The sequence below is a fragment of the Sapajus apella genome, unplaced genomic scaffold (genome assembly GCF_009761245.1).
Source record: "Sapajus apella isolate SASKATOON/1434 unplaced genomic scaffold, GSC_monkey_1.0 scaffold1, whole genome shotgun sequence".
NCBI classification, from domain to species: domain Eukaryota; kingdom Metazoa; phylum Chordata; class Mammalia; order Primates; family Cebidae; genus Sapajus; species Sapajus apella.
This window is the reverse complement of record NW_022436941.1, coordinates 36,145,860-36,165,747: the sequence shown is the minus strand read 5'-3', so window position 1 is coordinate 36,165,747 and position 19,888 is coordinate 36,145,860. Positions and strand designations below refer to the sequence as shown.

General features: G+C 34.9%; 1 long non-coding RNA gene across 1 annotated transcript in view; it reads right to left on the bottom strand.

Annotated features, from left to right (window-relative positions):
- LOC116549460 overlaps window positions 1–19,491 on the bottom strand; it is a 128,424-nt gene extending 108,933 nt beyond the window's left edge. Inside the window, exon 1 of the long non-coding RNA XR_004267889.1 lies at window positions 19,172–19,491. This is a non-coding gene — a long non-coding RNA (uncharacterized LOC116549460). The remainder of the gene's footprint in view (window positions 1–19,171) is intronic.
- Window positions 19,492–19,888: the final 397 nt, after the last annotated feature.

Below are 19,888 nucleotides of genomic sequence, written 5' to 3'. Positions count from 1 at the left end.
CTCTCCCCTAGCTTCTGGGAGTTTATGGCAATCTTTAGTGACCCCTAGCTTGTAGATCTCTGCCTTCATCTTTACTTGGTGTTTTCCTTGTGTCTGTGTCTCTTTGTCCAAATTTCTGCTTTTTATAAGGATACCAGTTGTTACATTGAATTAGGGCTCATATTAAGTGACTTCATCTTATTAATCATATCTTCAATGACTTTGTTTCCAGGTAAGATCATATTTCTAGAATACTGAGTTATGTCTTCAACATGGATGTCAGGGAAGGGGACACAACTCTATTTATTACTATATATTTCTACAAGCTTGGACCAGGTGAATAAATTCTCCCCTGATTTTCTTTGGATGAAGTTCTCTGAAACCTTCATTCATACAATATATCATGAAATTTTTCTCATTTTTTTTCAACTTTATGTTAGTACCCCTTTGTATAACTTATCACCTAGTCACTGAAACCATCAAGTAGCCGAAAAGTTTAAAGTTACTATCCACGTCTAGAATATGCTTAAACATATTTTAAACATATAATCACCAAAAAGATGACAAAACTTTGTTTAAAAACAGAATATTTATTGTTGAAGCTCATGCATAAACTCTAGGTTGGGAAACACTGGTTTAATGTGTGTAGCAGATGCCTTGTGGTCCTGCCCAAATCTCCTTGGCACTCACAGTTTTGACAGCTTCTTACTGCAAACACCTGTTACTCTCTGTCTGAAGGCATTCTTTGGCTATTACATTTTTCTCAGTCTGTGGGCAGGGGTCAAGGCAAAAGTGCAAACAATTTAAAGCCCTCATGAGTAGTATAAAACCAGTTGATGGATGGAGTTGATGAATGGGGATCACACTTTGGGTGGAATAACATGGAAGCATGGCCCAGTGGGATCAGATCTCAGTTACTCACAGTGTTAACTTGCTCATTTATGCACCTGTTTTGACTTCCTTTCTTTGTCTGTCTCATATTCCTGCTCTCCTACCAGCACTTCTTAGGATGACCTACCAAACAAAATGCTTGTACTCTATTCTCATTTCAGGTTATGCTTCTGTGAGAAACCAGCATAAAATAATATACTAGCTATAGCTAGAAGCACACATTTTAACAAAGATACTCTTGAGCTATCTCAGCTAAAGAAATGATTTTGCTTTAGGAAAGCTATACCAAATGAGTAAAGGTTCTGTAAATTCCAATTATAAACAATTTTCCAATCTAGTCTTTCATTCCCATGATCCTACTTTCAGAATTTAACCATTTCTCACAATCTCAAGGAATATCATTCTGACTCCACTCTTCCCTTTTAAGTACACATCCCAAAATGACACCGCATTCAGCCCTATTAAAAGTCCCATTTCCTAGCACACTTTGACATACAATCTTTGCTCTAGTAATAAGCAGGACAACAAAAGCACTGAAGCCTCCTCTGAAATAATTGATCCTTTCATGTCTCGACCTCATTTGATTTTTCTGCTGCCCATAATTTTCCAGGGGAATGTCTGCCAATTTCCAAAGGACACCTCCCTTATTTTCTGCTATCTGTCTATCATGCCCATTATGCATAGCTAGGATCCTAATTTATTTGTTATATAATTTTATGACTGTGCTGTTATTAACACATATAAAAATATTATAAATATTTCAAAGTTTTTTCATCTGCCATATATTAAACTCCTTGAGGGAAATAATATTCATCCCCACGTTTCCTATGCCAGATTGGTAGGGGCTCATTAAGATATTTAATAAATGACTAGGCATTGTGGTAACTTGTTGTAATGAACAAGATTCAATGTTTATTTTGAAAATTTGTTCAATATGGTAAAATACTTCACTGAAGATATTCTGACAAAATATTAGGGTGAGTAGTCAAGTAAAAATGCATCCTTAACTCCCAAACTTCAATTATACACTTTTTCTGCTGTACTGTTTGACACAGCCTCCTTAAAGCCAATTCAAAACTGACTTTTGACACGTTTGCTCTTGCTGAATGGCAAACAATCACATTAATTATTATAGGTTCCTAGAGATGGAGAAGTATACTCTGGTTACTTCAGAGTAGTGAAAGTTTGTTGCTTTTATTCAGGGGTAATTAAGAAGAGAAAGCTATCTTAACAGTTTTACCACCAGCCCTTGGGAAGAAATAATATTTTTCACTTTGTTGGCAATGCAGTAGCTGACTCAATACTTTTCAGCCTGCATTTTCATTCTAATCAGATTAATGTGAATCCCCTTTCTTTGCCTGTTTCTTAAATATCAATATTTTCTGATGACCTTCCTCATTTAGTTTCCCATCTTTATTTACCTATTTCCATACAAACTCATCCATGATTTGCTTTAATTTCAGATATGTATAAGTAGCACAGATATGTATCTGAAACATATTCATAGCTCTGGATATATATTTTATTTTTAAAATATATTTTAAAATAATTTAATGTGGAAATCATCCCATATTTCAGCCGTCCTAACAAAATTATTATTCGTGTTTGAAAGTTCCCTTTCATTTTTTTAACATATGCTTATACATATTATATAGCTTTAAGTAATGATGCATTTACAATTTAGAGCCTGATGTTTACTTGACAATATATCATGCTTATTTGTTATTTTTAAAACTTCAACATTATAACAGCATGATATACCATTTAGAGAATCAGTATAGTATAATTTACCATTCTGTTATTTTTTAGTGTATTGGCTGTCCTCAAAGTTTCATGTAATATTTCAAGGATCATTTGCATAGTTAGATTTTCTATCTGATTTTTATTTTTGCAGATAAAAAAAAAATCACATAATCAAGACTGAAATAAAGAATGAGTACAATCAAAATGCATGGTTCAATAGCTTTGATAAATATTCTAACAAATATATTCATAAAAATTATTAAGGCATATACCTTTTGTTGCCATTTTTATCTCACCATGCATTCAAGTATAAAATTACTTTAACTTATCAAAAGAAATAAAATTGTGTTAGTATTTTCAATTACGTTTATTTGAATCATTTTAACAAGTTAAGGATTGTTTCATTATCTGTTTAGCAGATAATTCTGTCTGTTTTTGCACCATTCTTTCATGTACATTGCTTTTATTTGTTGGCAGACTTGTAGTGCTAATTCAATTTTAAATGTGTTCTCTTAGAAGTATGTTAATCTATATTGTTAAGAGTATTGTAATCCCTCACATAATTGTAATTATATATTTACCTCCACTTTATTGACATGAGCAAATGCACATTATTATAAAGCACTCAGAAATATTATTTTAACTTTTGGCCATATCTTGTCACGTAAATAGAATGTAATTTACCTATCTGTTGTTCAATTGTCCACTGAAATTATTTTTGCTTTTCCTAACACAATGTGGTGAGAAATACATTTATGCAGAGAGCCTTTCTAATATTTTTAGATTACTTTCTTCAGAGAGAGACTAACATTTGTGCGCTCTGTACACTGATTGGCCCATAATAGTGTCTCAATACATATTTTAAATAGATCAAAGTTTGAATTGAATATTCAGAATATATAAGGTAATTTTCTTTGTCTACCCCTACTAGTTCATGCCTACGGAACTGATCACAGTTCCTGATCATATCTTAAGAGGTATATAGTCAACGAACTTTGATTCTTCCTTCTTTTAGGATACTGAAAATATTTTCAATTAGAATATATTAATTCAATTTAAAAATTGGCCCCAAAAATATAAGATTGTGGAAAGATACACTAAAATCTGTCTTGGAACACTTTCCAGCCAGTCTGAAGGGCAATGCATTCTACAAAGTTCTCAGGGGTTTTGCTTATCATGTAGTCATTTCATATTAGTCTTGCCACCAATTAAAATCTATAATGTTAATTTTGTTAATGATTCATCTCCCCCATTGCTATGGACTGAATAACTATGCCCTCAAAAATGCATATTTTGAAACTCAAATTTCCAGTATTTGGAAGTAATTAGCTAATGGAGGTAAAAACATTCCTGACAGGGATCCATATCCTTATGAGAGCCAAAAAGATGATCACTCTCTCTGCTGTAGGAGTATACAGCCAGAAGTCCTCCGTTTTCAAACCAGGAAAAGGGCCAGGATATATATGGGCCAGCACCTTGATCTTAGACTTCCCTGCCTTTAGAACTATGAGAAATAGATGTCTGAGTGACCCAGACTACGGTGCACATTGTAGCAGCCGGAACTAAGACAGCCATGCTGTTATATTTGCAGAAAAAGTTTCAGACCAAGATTAGTCCTTCTCATTTAATGTTTTTAAATGCCATCTCATTGTTAGTTATCTTTTCATGTCATTGACATAATTTTATATTCTGACTCTCTTTTGTAAAATAATAGTTAGCTCCCAGGCCTTTTATGTCCTCTATAGATTCAATGAGGAAGGTGTCAAATTCTTTCTGTGAAGATTAACTACAGATCTCTGCTTCCATGTCATGACATCACCTGAAGTATTTATAGGTAGGTAGGTCATCAGGAATCTATGAAAACAGCACATCTATAAGAAATGTTTCAATAAATTACAAAATCACTGAATTCTACCACCAAATCTGTCATGATTTTTTTGTCTTATTTGTAATTTTTTTGAAAGCACTCATTATTTTGCCTACATTTTATTTCATCTGATGAGGCATAATAACATATGAAAAACATCATGTGTATTTTGAAATTAATCTCTCTCTTATTGAAATTCACTGATCTAAACATTAACTTAATAATCATAAGTACAATAAAAACAATAATTACAAGAAAAATCATAACAAATTGCTATAAAATAGATTGCCATGTAGTTACCTGTATCCACTAGCGTAGAATTTTAAAATATTGCTGGACTCGCACGATAAAGTAAATCTTACACTGCCTCACCATTTTACCACATATTAATTTGAGTCTTAAGTGCAGGGACGAAGGATGGGTAAGAAAGAGAGTGAAAGGTATTTACTATTCACATCACTTATTTTGGGAGGATATAGATGCAGTTTCTTTGGCATGACATCCTCCTTCATGCATATGTATTACTCCATCATATTGACAAATAGAAACATATGTTCCTCTAACATTAACTAAAGTACTGCATAATATTAAAAGACCAAAAGCACCACAGATGCTAAGAAAAAATCATCTGAATATTACACAGCTTCTTCTAGAATTCTACCAACTTTTGTGTGAGCCTATTGTACCTGGGTAATCACAGCCATATTCAGAATACACTTTATAATTTGTCTTCTTTAAAAATTGAGAACACCACCTGTTTTCATTCTGCTCAAAAAAAAAAAAAAAAAGATTTGATAGGATTAGGAAACACATCCAGTCTTTGTTTTTAGCTGGCCCATTTTGAAAATTGAGGTCATGGATGATGGCTTCCTGAGTGGGGCAGCAAAAGCAATGGTAATGGAGAAACATTAAAAAGATTCAGATGTGCGGTTCTAAGAGGCATTCACAAATGTGTGAGCGCATTGACATGCTTGATTATGCAAAAACTGAGCTGTGCAAATCATAATAATAAGCTTTCTCATTAGATTTCCTGCATTTTCTGCTTCTTGATCAGCCAGAAATATGGCCAAGTGTTCCTATTCTTTTGAAATTGCCCATTTACACTTGTTTTAATTACTCAGAGAAAAATAGGGAAAATAGAGCAGTGAAATGAGATTTTAATTAAAGGGAGAAAATGTTAAAATTTCATAAAACTAAAAGATGTGTTCGCTTTGGTTATAGTTAGCTAGAAAACAAAATTTTACTTGGCACTCACAAAAGTTAAATCAGTTTACAAGTCATTAACTAAGTAAAATGATGTTGTGCAATTATTTTTAAAGTAAACCTAAATTCGATCATTTTGGAAGCCTAATTGAATCTTTTCTTTCACAAAGACAGGTTTTATTCAAAGAATCAGGGTCATCAAGAGCATAATAATAAAAGAGAAGTAGTTGAGAGAAATGGCAAGACTAAAAACATTTTGCAGTTTTAACATATGTTCAGATACTCAAAATCATTTTACAAGTTCACAATGTAGATTACCATTTTGAGCTGAAATGACTAAATATGGTTACTTATGCAAAAACAAAAAATAAAATGAGGAGCTCATTTAACATGACTAATGCTATCTTTATACTTTTGATGTATCAGTGTCTTGTATCCCACAATACATTAGAATAATTTTGGACAACAATCACTGGGTTTGTTAGGCTTCCAAATTCAGTATTAATTAAGTCAATGACCAGGAGAAGCCACAGAGATCTTTGATCTAAGTTTTATGCATTGACACTGGATAATTAAGCAAATCCAAATATTTTCACCTGTGGTAGATAAAAGCAGAGCAATTTTTTCCTTTTATGTATTTGGAGGTAAATGCTAGTTTGCTTGATTGATACAAGATATTAAAAATTATGCTTCATAAATTATTATGTCCATGTTACCATGAAAGAGAATCTAAATAGTAGACAGAGGTAGGAGGTAATTTTAAGATCCATTTTGAACCTCAAAATGTTATGTTATAGAGGCAACAACCTCCAGACTTACCAGGCTCAAGAAAATGGATAAAGCCTCATCTTCACTGCTTCATTAATGATCAAGAACAAACACATACCATAAGAAGATGGACACTCCAGTGTCCAAAATCTGACTGGTGTCTAGAGATTACTTCCGATTATCTCCTATGAGCCTCCTCTGTACTGCAAGTTGGGTCACCACAGCGACTCACATATTTTAAACATCACTTGTGTGCCTATTTAGAGTATTAGCAACATTCGGCTTTTTTCCAAGTCTTTCTGAGCGCATGGTGTCACCTAGTTTGCATTCTCATGACCTAAATATGTATTCTACTTTTTTGTATCTTACACATTTCACTCCCTGAATTTTATTGTTCGTTCTCTGAACTCTTACGACACGCAGATGTGGAAACCATATAGGAGTTCACTCAGGAAAAGATCACAAACACTCAGGAAAAGATCCCCTGTTCCTCTCCTCGTCCTCCTCCCTCTCTCCCTCTCCTTCTCCTCCCTCTCTTCCTGTCCCTATCTCTCTCCTCCTTCTCTCCCTGTCCCTCTTCTACTTCTCTCCCTGTCCCCCTCCTCCATCTCTCGCTGTGCCTCTCCTCCCTCCCTCTGTTTACACAATATGAATGTAAAGCTAAAATCATAAGCAACTTTAAAGGCATAGATCGAAATATTATTAAACGTAGAAAACTTCCATACCTTGAAAGCTCACTCCAACTGCTTTCTGCCCAACTTCATATTTTAAAGTTGTTTTTATATACATACAAATTTGAGAAACTCCAAGAAGCCTCAGAAAACCCCTTAAGGATTACCTTAGCCCATGCGCCTCAAAAATAAGACATTACGTTTTTCAATGACATAGCTATTACAAGTTTTATCTTAAATTTCCTTGAAATTTAAGACTATATTAAAACATTATAAAAACAAGTATAAAAAATCATTTTGTTTTTCTTTTTTTTCCCCCATTTATATATTTTATTGCATTTTAGGTTTTGGGGTACATGTGAAGAACATGCAAAATTGTTGCATAGGTACACACGTGGCAGTGTGATTTGCTGCCTTCCTCCCCATCACCTACATCTGGCATTTCTCCCCTTGCTATCTCTCCCCAGCTTCCCACCCCCCACCGTCCCTCCCCTATTTCCCCCCAACTTACCCCAGTGTGTAGTGCTCCCCTCCCTGTGTCCATGTGTTCTCATTGTTCAACACCCGCCTATGAGTGAGAACATGCGGTGTTTGATCTTCTGCTCTTCTGTCAGTTTGCTGAGAATGATGGTTTCCAGGTTCATCCATGTCCCTACAAAGGACCCAAACTCATTGTTTTTGATGGTTGCATAATATTCCATGGTGTATATGTGCCACATTTTCCCTATCCAGTCTATCATTGATGGGCATTTGGGTTGGTTCCAGGTCTTTGCTATTGTAAACAGTGCTGCAATGAACATTCGTGTCCTTATAGTAGAACGATTTGTAATCCTTTGGATATATACCCAGTAATGGGATTGCTGGGTCAAATGGAATTTCTATTTCTAGGTCCTTGAGGAATCGCCACACTGTCTTCCACAATGGTTGAACTAATTTACACTCCCACCAACAGTGCAAAAGTGTTCCTATTTCTCCACATCCTCTCCAGCATCTGTTGTCTCCAGATTTTTTAATGATCGCCATTCTAACTGGCGTGAGATGGTATCTCAATGTTGTTTTGATTTGCATTTCGCTGATGACCAGTGATGATGAGCATTTTTTCATATGTTTGTTGGCCTCATGTATGTCTTCTTTTGTAAAGTGTCTGTTCATATCCTTTGCCCACTTTTGAATGGGCTTGTTTGTTTTTTTCTTGTAAATCTGTTTTAGTTCTTTGTAAATTCTGGATATCAGCCCTTTGTCAGATGGGTAAACTGCAAAAATTTTTTCCCATTCTGTTGGTTGCCGATTCACTCTAATGACTGTTTCTTTTGCTGTGCAGAAGCTGTGGAGTTTGATTAGGTCCCATTTGTCTATTTTGGCTTTTGTTGTCAATGCTTTTGGTGTTTTGGTCATTTTGTTTTTCTGAGATGGAGTCTCACTCTGTCACCCAGGCTGGACTACAGTGGCTTGATCTCGGCTCACTGCAACCTCCACCTGCCGGGTTCAAGCAATTCTCGTGCCTCAGCCACCCAAGTAGATGATCACACAACCCTTCCATGAGAGCAAAATATCTCAGCACTAAAATCTCACACCACCCACTTTTTTTTCACAATGACCTTAAGATTATACCCTAAAAGTATAAACACTGGTATTCTCAATCCTCAACAGTCAGGTACATGGTTAACACAAACTTTCCCAAGCAGCTTTTATCTCAGCTTCAGAAAAGCTTGCTTTGCTTCCGCAAGGGGCTACTTTCCTCCATCCACGATTCTGGACTGCATAGAACAGTTTTAGGACCCTTAGGTTAATTTGGCCTTCATCACTTCAACTCTTCATCACCTCACCATCCTCCTACCCCACATAGATTTATTATTATTACTCCTCTGTGACCTCCAACTTGCTCCTTTTTTGACTCAATTGCTAAGCATTTACTAGGAGAATCCAATCAAAATGCCTTTACAGGACTGACATACAGCTTCAACTGACACAAATAACCAATTATACAATTAAAATTTTAAAAGCTTACATCTGAGCAGTTTTGAATACCTCACTATATTAATAATCCAAATTGTGATTTTTGCCAATAGAAGGAGGAGTAAGGAAATTAAATTTGGTTATTATTTCAATAGCTACAAGTAATATGCAATTTATAGCAATATATCTAGCATTATGTAGAGAGAAACATTTAGATTAGACTATGTATGTTGTACGTAGGGAGGGACAGCTCTAATCAGCAAAACAGATAATGAATAACATTTGAACTATACTAGAAGAAATCTGTCCTAACCATTCCAAACTAGGAAACTGCTTTTCTTTCCCATGGGGTCTGCATCCTGATCATGTTCCTCATTCATCCATATGACCAGATACACTTATCATTTCATTTCTCTAACAATATTCTACAAGTTCTTTTCTCATATTATACATTTTGCTACCATCTCACCAACTTAGTATTTCATGTGTGAATTTATTTTCATAGATTGTTTAAGATATACAATCCTTTAAGCTAAAGTCCTGCCTTAATGAGACGGTGCTTCCCCAAAATTGACCATTGATTTGTCTCTCTCACAAGACTTACTCTGCCTAAAACTATATGTACCATAAAGTAATATACTTTTTTTCTGGCTTATTTTGCCCACTATTATATACTCAAGGTTGAATACAGAGCTAGCAAATATAAGAGTATTTTTAGAACAAGTTGGAAAATTACTAAATAAATACAAGTGTCTTGAATCCTACCATAAGAATTACTTTGCATGCAAAAAGACACTATTTTTTGATGAATGTATTTTAGTTAAATTTATAAATTGATAATGCTAAACAGTATGATATATAAAACACATAACTCCATATTTATTCCAAAATCAAACCAAAAAGAAAACTCATTTTCTTTTTGGTCTTAGGCAATGTTAGACAGTTGATTGATTTTATAAAGTGTCAGCAAACCTAATAATCTATAAGAACTTCCTGAGGTATCCTCCTTAACTCTGTAACATCTTCCCTTAGCATTTAATATGTTTACATTCATCAGACACTTCAGTAAGAATTTTTACTCAGGTCCAGTTCTTTGGTAGAGAATCTCTGTCTCTCTCTGTCTCTCTTTCTCTCTCCCCAACTTTGTTGAATTGTAGGAAATTGTTTCCACGTGGTGTCTCTTACTATAGACTTTGGGCAGAGTGTGTTATTCAACAACACACTGACCTCTGACTCCTCCAAAAGATGCAACAGAAATATTCATAAATCTGGAAATAAATATTCACAGGCACACTCTAGTAAAACTTAAAACTGATTCTAGTCACTCTTGATATTTCCTGGCAATCCCAAACATGATAAATTTTAAATTTTTTGTTCTCACTTGTTTCTTATTTTCAAAGCATTTTAAAATCTCAATATTCTGTTAAAAACAGAGGAGTGCTCATGATCAACATGTGGGACTCCCTTAACTAACCTAATCTAATTTTCTTAGGTTACTTTACTAACGTTCAATCCATTAAGAAATGACGGTGCTCTTTAGGCTGCAATTCGGTATGATCATTTGCAAACTGCTTTAATTTCCCTATTTAATTTTTTTTTCAAATGGACCAACGAATCCAATTAATATTAACTCCACAAACAATTAATTTTATATTAAAAATAAGTAGCTTCAATTGAACGCAATTCTAGTCAACTACAGTAATAGAATTCAATGCTAATTTGGAAATGACAAGGAGCAAAGAAGGTCGGATTTAGATGTGAGCTGTACTTAAAAAAAATTCTTTGAATTTGTGAAGAATGTTGTTAAAGTTTCACAGCCAGCAATGATAAAAATGCCTTCATGAGTGCCTGGATACTACGATTAATCTGAGTAATAATATTCATTAAAGAATAAATCACCAAAGATAACTTGGAATTACATAAGAAATATGCTTAGGAAGGATACATGACTGCTACCTATTAAGAGAGAATACTATAAAATTTTTAAAATTTTTGAATAATCCCACAGGATAAATCAAAGTCATATTTACTTTTGACAGGTTCCAATATTTTCTAAGTCTTGTTTTAATGGTAATTATGTGTACTTACAAAACAGCAATATTTTAATTTTAAATCAGTAACATACAAATACCATATATAGCTGTTTAAATTCACTATAGTATTTTCATGTATTATGTTTTCACTAAGAAGTCGTTACACAAAGGAGACTGAAAAAGACCTTTAAATATTTTACTTCTTAATGAAGTACAAATACAGTAGACAAAAAAGTCAGACTCTGTTTCATATATTTCAAAATCTCTCTTTTTTGTGATAAAGTTAAAAGAAATTAAGTATTATGTGCCACTTAAACATTTTTATCACCTGAGTGACATAAAATTTTGTAAATGCATAACTGAAAGAGACTGGTGCTTTACTAGAAAACCCTGGAAAGCAAATTTATTATTTCATTCTGGTTTTCAAAACTGTAAATTATATTGTTATAGTAATATTTATATCGATAATTTCCTTCAAAATAGATATTACTTTGGGGAAAAATCTTACAGAAATTTCTTAATGTTTTTCTAATTTTATTAATTTAAATTAGTCCAAATTGACTAAGATAGAATGAGAAGCGGAGCAAAGGGAGCTATATGAGAGCCTGCAATAATGAAAATGGAATATAGTGTGAGTCCTGCCAGAAATGGGGGCAACTAAAAACAAGGGATTCAAGAGAAGCAGACTCAGAAATAATTTTTAGAATGCTCATTTTACATCCAATCAACAAGAAACATAAATTATTATTGGGCAGACAAAAAAGCAATGAAGTTCAACTTAATTCTGAAAATGCTTTCCTGTTGATGAGGAGGGAAGGAGAAACATAGCGTAGCACAGCGTTTTGTTTTGTTACATTGGAAGACTGTGTCTTGTCCAAGTGAAACTGGAAGCAAAGTCTCTCCTTTATGCATTCTTTTTTTTTTCTTGAGACAAAGTCTCTCTGTCACCAGGTTTGAATGCAGTGGCACCATCTCAGGTCACTGCAACCTCCACCTCCTGGGCTCAAGCAATTCTCCTTCCTCAGCCTCCCAAGTAGCTGGGACTACAGGTGCACACCACCACACCCAGCTAATTTTTATATTTTTAGTAGAGACAGGGTTTCACCATATTGGCCAGGATGGTCTCGATATCTTGATCTCACGCTCTGTCTGCCTCAGCCTCCCAAAGTACTGGCATTACAGGCATGAGCCACCAAGCCCGGCCCTTTTCTAATTTTTTATGAGGCTATTTCCACAAAACACAACCCCACTTCCTTTGTATGGAAACATTGTTTCATAATATTCAATGAGTCTTCATGCCTACCAGCTAGGAATTAGTTTTTCTCTCTTTTCCTGAGTATTTTGGGTCATTCCTAAAGTGAAGCTTCACTGCTATCTGCCTTTTCTATCTTTACCTCTTTTATTCACTCTCCCCCAAGTCTGATGCTGAGGAAAAAAAAAACCTTTAAAAGCAGCATTTCTACCATTGTCCATTTCAAGAAAACTATTTCTACATGCTTTGTGATTTTCCAGGGCAAGTCCAGCTTCCACGGAGAAGTTGGGAGGAGGCTGGAATCTTGCCAGTTGAATTCTAAAGCAGTTCTGCTCATACTCAGAATTTCTCAGACACCTGGGACAATTTAGATGAGCTAGAAGCCCTTTAACCTAACTGACTCATTGGATCTTATGAGGAAAACAAAAAATTTCTTACGTCTTCTCCTTTATTCCACATTTCCCACTCCTAAACAAAAACACCTCTCTCCCAGGCCCAAAACAGCTTCCACTTATTTTGAAATGTGTTTTTGAATATACAGGTGTGTTTGTGATGAGACGAGGAAAGAGGGAGGAGCCTGTGGTGACCACAAATAGAAGCTAGGCAAATCCTTTATGTCAAGCGTTTGCAACATTGCGGGGAAGCACTAAACTTAAATTTCACTAAATTTCATTTTAGTGAAATTAAATTTAACTTCAATACATGTAGTTAAATTTAAAGATGGTAAAGAGAGTTCCCATATACTTAACACACAGATTTCTCTATTATTAACATATTATACCAGTATAATACATTTGTTACAATAAAGCTCACAACTTTACTGAATTCCTGTATTTCCACCTAATGTTCTTTCTCCATTCCAGGATCTCACCCAAGGTAAGATGAGATCCTGGAACCGAGAAAGAACATTAGGTGGAACTATTTTCACATTTGGTTGCCATGTCTCCTGAGGCTCCTCTAGACTGTCACCTCTTCTGACTTTCCTTGCTTTTAGTGACCTTTAGAGTCACTAAGCAAAACTGATCGACTATGACGTAGAATTTCTCTCAATAAGGAATTTTCTGAGGTCTTTCCTCATTGTTACACTGGGATTATGTGTTTCAGGAGAAGGCTCACAGAAGTAAATTACCATTTCATCACATCACATCAAGGGTGCATACTTACCATTAACATGACTTACCATTGTTGATGTTAACCATGGTCACCTAGCTGAGCTACGGTTTGTCAGGGTTCTCCACTGTCAGTTACTCCTGTTAACCCTCTCCAACCTTGGAAGGAGGTCAGTATGTGCAGCCCACACATAAAGAATGGAGAGTTCTGCTCTATATAATTTATTTGTAATTCTGTATAGAAGATATGACTCTAATTTCCATTTATTATGCTTTAATTTGTGTTAATATGTACTTAGAAATGTATTTATTTTATACTTTGGGTTATAATCCAATATTATATTATTATTAAGCTTCTCAAATTATTCCAGCTTTGGATATTGGGAGCTATATAGATACCCTCCTGGGTCCCTTTGACATCTCTCCATTATTGTGTGTGTGTGTGTGTGTGTGTGTGTGTGTGTGTGTGTGTGTGTGTCTATGCTGTTGCTGCTGTTTTGATTTTTAGCATTTTCTTACTTTAGGACAATAAGATGCTCACAGTTCATCTTGTATGTTTCTGGTCTTAGAGTCAGACATATTTCCAAGGAGATATGGTTTCTTTCATAGGAGAAAAATGGTATTTGAAACCAAGATCTGTGCACTAGGTGTGCTTATTGCTTCTAGGCAATATGTTCCTTGGCCTTCATATATATACACACATATACAATATGTATACATACATGTATGTATATTTCTACCTGTAACAACTTGTATGTAAATGTGTGTATATATACATATATATGTATATGTTTGTGTATGTGTGTGTATATATATATATTCCTCATTAAAATTAAATTCATACTTATTTTCCCAAATCTATTCCTTTGTCACATGTATTATCCTTGCCTTCTCCCCTTGCTTATCTCCAATCTCTCACCCCAATGCAGGGAAACCTAGCTGTCACTATCTATCTCCATCTATTTACTTAATTATGCAATTTAGTATACCTATTTAGTAGCTTTAGATTTTCTAAATCATAAATCCATAGTCATAACTTATAACTAGAGTCTAGTATTTCTGTACAGTTATTTTCACTTTTAGTAAATTCCGTTCACTTCCCAAGTTACTTAACTTAGAGCTCTTTTCCTAATGCCCTTCAATGAGGTTGTTTACTGCATTTGTGATAGTCTGTTAGACTGATCACATTCTGCATTTTATGATAGAATCCCCTGATTTGCCTATGTAATTTTAGTTTGCAAACCTTTATATTTAATTCACTCTTTCTGTTGTAAAGTTCTATGGTATTTGTCAAATTTATAGTTTTATATTCAACATTACATGATCGTACAGAATAGTTTCACCAGCCAAATAAATCTTGTACTTGATCCATATAAACCCCTTATCCCAAATTCCTAGCAATCACTGGTCCAGTTATCATTTGTATAAGCTTTGTTTTTTCTAGAATGCTGTATAAATGGCCTCAAACAATATGTAGGCTTTCAGGCTGACTCTTCTTTTGTTTTTAATTTTTTTAACTACAAATAAATAAATATATATATAATATATTTAAGATTCATCGATATATTTGCCTGATTTAATAGCTCATTACTTGTTAATGCTGAGCAGTATTCCATATTATGCTTGTAACAGAATTGTTTACCATTTACCTATCAAAGTACATCTTGGTTACATCCAGTTTATGGCAATTATAAATAATGCTGTGTGCAGGTTTATGTTTTTACATAAACTTTCAAATCAATATTTAGGAATCCAATTGCTGTATCCTACGACTATGTTTAGTTTTATAAGATACTGCCAATCTTCCTTCCAAAGTGGCTGTTCCATTTTGCAATTCCACTAACAATGAATGGGACTTCCTATTGCTCTGCATCATCACCAAAAATTGCTAATGTTAATCTTTTTAGATTTTAGCCATTCTGGTTTGTTTGGAGTCTTATATCGTTGTTTTAACTTGCATTTCCCAATAATAAATTATGTTGAGTATGTTTTCATATGCTAATCTGCCATCTGTCTGTCTTCTTTGGAAGGTGTCTGTTCAGATACTTTTCCCATTTTTAATTGGGTTATTTTCTTATTGTTGAGTTCTAATATTTATTGTATGTTTTGAATAAAAGTCCTATATCAGACATGTTTTGCAAATATTTTCTTCTTGTCTGTAATTTGTCTTTTACATACTTGGTATCTTTTGAAAAGCAGAAGTTTTAAATTTTAATAAAGTCCTATTTATCAACATTACCTTTTATGTATTAGGATCTAGGTGTTATGTCTAAAACTCATCGCCAAAATCAAGGTCACATATATTTTTCTCCTGTGTTTTCTTTGAAAAGGTTTTCTAGTGTTGCATTTAACACTTAAGTATATTACTCATTTTGTTAATTTTTTTTTACATATGGATAGCCAATTGTTTTAGCACCGTTTCTTGAAAAAGTATTCTTTCTACATTAAGTTCTTTATATATATATTTAAAATCAGTTGAATATTTCTGTGTGGATCTAATTTTGGACACTTTATTATTTCCCATTGACTGGTGGAATCCTTCAACTTTTTTTCTTTTCTTCAGTATTGTGTTAGCTGGTTATCCTAGATCTTTTGCCTTTCTATATAAACTTCAGAAAAATTTGGTTAATATTTATAAAAGCGTTTTCTAGTATTTTGATTGGAATTTGTTTGAATCTCTATATAATTAAAATATTAACTTTTACCGTCCATGCACACAGAATATCTCTACATTTATTTATATTTTATGTATCTAGTCAATGTGTTATCATTTTCTGCATACAAATATTGTGCATATTTTGTTGAATTTATGACATTTTTGGTGGTTTTGGAAATTGCATTATTTAAAGTTTCAAATATAGGATAGAAAAACAATTGACTTTTGTATATTAACTTTGTGTACTGTGCTATCACTATACACTAGAATAACATCTGCCACAGGGTAAGAGCTAGGTAGTAAAAATATTTACTGTTATTAGGCCAATTTGGCCAAAGTGTTTTGCAAAGTATATAATTACAGTTGTTCAGGAGAGAAATAATGACAAAAGTTTTTACCTTTAAATGAAAATTAAATTTATTTAGGCAAAACGGTTTTTTCAATGATAATCCTGCCATTAGAGAAGTGCGAGTGAGGTCTTCTGAGGGCAAGCCAAGTATGTGTTAAAGCCAGGATGAGAGTAATGAATGTCTTATTTTCCTTTCTACACAAATAACACAACTTCTATTTTCAGTAGAATAACACAGAATCAGGAAAGTAGGGGTTGATAAGAGTTTGCCTAGTAATTTTTTTCCACTTTCCAAGTCTATTCTTGTTTAATATCAAGAAGAAATAATCAACATTGAGTATTTAATAATGGTAAAGGGAATTATTCTGGTAGCTAAGGATACAAAGGCTCTGCAATATTCTTCTCACCATTGAGAAGTTTATCATATGTTTGGGAAATTGAACATAGATATATGGATTATAAAGTTACTCAAAAGTCCTCTGAAATTTAAATCTCTTATTTTACTTACTAAGAAACTATAGATCTGAGAGTCAAAAACTTATAGCATAATGCCCAACACCTTGGTGCTACATCTGGGTCAAACCAGGTCATTTGCTTCCCACTTGTTTACTTTTTCTCTTTCTTTTTCCAGGAGATTGTCATATACAAGTTACAGATGCTCCTTAAATTATGATGGGGTTACACCTCAATAAATACATTGTAAGTTGAAAATATTCTAAGTTGAAAATGCATTTAATAAATTCAGCTTAGCATTTAATAAATTCAAATATCCTAGCTTAGCCTAGCCTACCTTTAAGTTGCTCAGAACTCTTACATTGTTGTACCAGAACAAGCATAGAAAATCAACACCAAGACAAAAGTATGCCAAATTGCAGGGTCTTTACTGCTGGAGACCACGGAGGACTCACATCTCTCCAACCTGTGGCCCCAAGCTCTGGGGGAGCAAGGTATTTAAGTTGCAAAACCACCTCCTTGTTTCGGGGGAGTTCAAGGGTTGTGTAAGCCAAGCTGTTTGTACAGAAGCTAAAGTCAGCGGTTTGTTGCAAGGGAAGGGGGGCAGCAGTGGAAAGTTTTAACCTTAGAAAATAACACTTCCGAGAATTGCAATACAATAACATTTCTGAGAACTACAACTCTGCTCAGGGCCCAGGTGGCTTTTCCATAAGATAGCAGTGCTTAAGCTTTCTGTTCTAGCCTCTATCTCAACATTGGCCTATAATTAGGCAAAGTCATCAAATACAAAGCTCACTTTAAAAATAAATGTTGATTATATTGTGTAATTTATTGAATACCATGCTGAAAGTAAAAAGCAGAATGTTTGAGAACTCGAGATAAGCTTTCTACTGAAAGCATATCACTTTTGCACCACCATAAAGACAACAAATCATAGGTCACACCATTAGGTGAGGATCACCTGTATTTCATTTTCTGTCCTAAATATTATAGCCTTACTTTTTAGTCTTCTCCATGATAATGAAATAAATAACATGATATTTAAACATTCGGAGAAATCTGGTCTTTGCAGATCATCCTCATTTTCCCTTTTTCTCTTAAGATGTGGGTGTCCACAGGAAACATACACTCTGATCATTTTTCTAGCGTGGATCAAGGCCTCTACTTAAGGGAGGCCAGGGACTGTGATTATTTGGGATTGTTGTTAAATTCTGGATTAGTGGAATTCAGAGAAGCTTTAGAATTTTGTGCAATTGGCCATAAACAGACAATATGTAGCATTATGAGATCAAATAGGTTTAATCACTAAAATCAGTAAGATAGATGAAAACACTAGAATATGTTAGGACAGTAACATATCCACATATTGCATAGTGATTATTGTTCTGATAATCCCGATTTCCTAGTCCCAACAATGGAAAGGGAGTGAATTACCTAGGGGGCATCAATGTTGAATAATGCATTAAATTAAGCATGGCATGGGATGAAGAGTGAGGTTCTGAAAACTTCCTGGTTTGAATCCCAAGTCTACCAGTTTCTAGCTTTGCAACTGTGGGTAAGTTACATAACCTCCCTGTGTCTCGATTACCTAAAATGCCAAATAAGGATACTAGAGCGTACTTCATGGGAATTAACTAAAAAAGTGTCTGGCATGTTATACTCTAAATATTTGTTATGAATTAAAGTATATAAATAAATATATTCAAGGGAGATGAAGCCATTGGGATATTAATTAGGAAATTACATGTGACTTTGCAGATGATAGTTACACTACAGTGCCACAAGCTGAAGCCCTGATGCTATGTGCTTAAGTAATAAAAGATACTTAGACAAAACAGATTATATAAAACAGAATGGAGCTGGTGTGGCAGCTCACGCCTGTAATCCCAGCACTTTGGGAAGCTGAGGCAGGAGGATCACAAGGTCAGGAGTTTGAAACCACTCTGGCCAATATGGTGAAACCCTGTCTCTTCTAAAAATACACAAATTAGCTGGGCATGGTGGTGGGTGCCTGTAGTCCCAGCTACTCAGGAGGCTGAGGCAGGAGAATCACTTGAACCCGGGAAGGGAGGTTGCAGTGAGCCGAGATCTCCTGCCACTGCACTCCAGCCTGGGCCGCAGAGAAAGAAAGCCTCCTTCTCAAAATAAAATAAAATAAAATAGCAGAATTTTAATCTGGAAAAATAGCCAAGAATATTAAATATATTTATGTAGCTGCGGGGCTGCGTTAGAGGGACTTACCTGGTCGGCTGGGGCGTTGTTTCCAGAGCAGGACTTCTCCAAATCGCCTCTGGCCTGCTAGAGCCCTTTGTTTCCACTTTTCCACCTCTCGCAGGCTACGTAGGGGATTTGTCTCTGGTTTTCCCGCCTCTGGCTCTTGGAGGCGGGGGCTCTGTGACTCAGGGTTGTAAAACAGTAACCAATTCGGTAAAGGATTAAAAGATCAATTAATCCAGAGGAAGTTTGAAAGAACCCCTCTCATTGGACGAGAACATGAATGGGGCGGGACTAACTCAGGGGTCAAAGTTTTAGCCGCCACGGCCTGGACCACACCCCGTCTGGGTCCCCCTCCACGGGCGGGGAAGCTGTCCTTTCGCTCTGCCTAATAAATTGCACTATATTGCACGCTCTGGGTCCATGAGTTCTATTTGAGCTGTAACACTCACCACGCCTTTCCCCATACTTCGGGGTTAGGCAGTCCAAGAGCCTAAGTTCAGCTGCAACTACTCTGCTTCTATGGTGGTGCAGAGGTTAGGACTCCTGGTTTTTACCCAGGTGACACAAGTTTGACTGCTGGTGTTGGAACCAGGGAATCTGGCTGCAGTTACTCCAGTTACACAGCAATGATTTAGAATACCTAAAGAAAAAAAAGGAAACTTTTACAATTTTTTCAAGTATTTGCAGTAAGTTCATCAATTACTTTTAATGCTCATTGAAACTTCAATTATCTTGTGCATT